The following is a 1,528-nucleotide window of genomic DNA, read 5'->3' as shown; positions in this document are numbered from 1 at the left end:
TCTGAAAGATTTGGTTTTAAGCTGGGTGCCATAGCAGCACAAGCTTCTTAATCTCAGCACTTAGGAAGCTAAGGCAAGAGAATTGAGAGCTCAAGGCCAGAATGGGCTATGTAAAAAACACAACACACATAAACAAAAAAACCTGGTTCTTACTCAGCTACTCTATAAATTTTGGTTTCCTTATTTATAAGTTAGACTTAATAGTTACCTTGGGGCTGGGGAGATAGCTCAGTAGAATAAGCACTTGCCTGGCAAGCACAAGGGCCTGAGTTCAATTCCCAGTTCCACCAAAATAAAGAAAGAAAGAAAGCCAGCCCACTTCTTAGAAAGTACTTAATATATAGTCACCATCATCTAGTGCAAGTATAGTCTATATCTTAAACTAGGGAATGCACCAAAGTACTTCTTAAACACAACTGATACGTAAAAACTGTATGCATTTAGTTTGTACAGTGGAGTCTGGAAGTAAATATACATCTATAAAACCATCACCACTATCAAGGCTATGGACATAGCCATCAGCACCAGGGTACTTTCAAATTTGCAGGTTAAGATAGTTTCATCAGACAGAACCTTTGCATCCCAAAGGATTTCCTATCCTTAAGGAAATTCATTCACTGAAAGTGTTTGGAGTACTTCCTACATATAGGCAGATGACAGAAGAAATAGGGATATCATCACTAATTACACCATAGGAGATTTACAAAAGGTCAGGCATCTGGCCCAACAGAGCAATAAATATGGTCTCCACTGTCACTGGTAACATACTGTAATCCCCAGCTACAGGGTGACAATGAAGTACATACAGCTCAAAGTTATGTATGACAGGATATCTAACAGAATGGGTCTAGACTGTCCAAATTATGGGCAGCAACTGACAGTTGATGTAGTCTACTGAGAACAGGTATAGAAGGAAATTTATACTCCTTAAAATCAGTGGAATAGGGGCCAGGGAGATAGCTCAGTAGAATAAGCGCTTGCCTGGCAAATGCAAGGGCCTGAGTTCAATCTCCGGTTCCAAGAAAAAAAATCAGTGGAACAATATAGAATAGTCTATAATTTTGAGACAACATTTGTGAAACTTCAGCATATTTCAGAATCATCAGAAATGTGGGGGTGGGGAGCTTGTTTAACCAGATCACTAAGCTTCAAACAGTGTGGGATTTGTATTAAGAATGTGAATTTCTAACTTGGCTACCAGGGGATGCTGATACAGCTGGACTAGGGATGACTGTTTTATGGTATAAAAATACTACGTCACATTCTACAAATCTATATCAAGATATAGATTAAGATCAGCTGGGGCTGGGGAGGTGGCTCAGCAGAATAAGTGCTTCCCTGGCAAGAGCAAGGACCTGAGTTCAATCCCCGGTTCTGGGGGAAAAAAAAAAAAGATCAGTTGTAAGATACATAGAAAGTTACTTGGAAAAAAAAAAAAAAGAAAGTTACTTGTAAGGATAGATCTCAGAGTTCAGAATTGCAAACTAAAAGGTTTGTGTTTATTAAAAAGCCTAATTTCAGGATGCTA

The 1,528-nt window shown here is 38.8% G+C and overlaps 1 protein-coding gene across 1 annotated transcript in view; it reads right to left on the bottom strand.

Annotated features, from left to right (window-relative positions):
• The window catches only part of Khdrbs1 (KH RNA binding domain containing, signal transduction associated 1), a 37,360-nt gene that overhangs the window by 21,768 nt on the left and 14,064 nt on the right, over window positions 1-1,528 (bottom strand). The window lies entirely within an intron of this gene.

The sequence above is a fragment of the Octodon degus genome, unplaced genomic scaffold (assembly GCF_000260255.1).
Source record: "Octodon degus isolate 3935 unplaced genomic scaffold, OctDeg1.0 scaffold00163, whole genome shotgun sequence".
Taxonomy (NCBI): domain Eukaryota; kingdom Metazoa; phylum Chordata; class Mammalia; order Rodentia; family Octodontidae; genus Octodon; species Octodon degus.
Note: the sequence above shows the minus strand (reverse complement) of the source record. Positions and strands in the feature narration are given on the sequence as shown.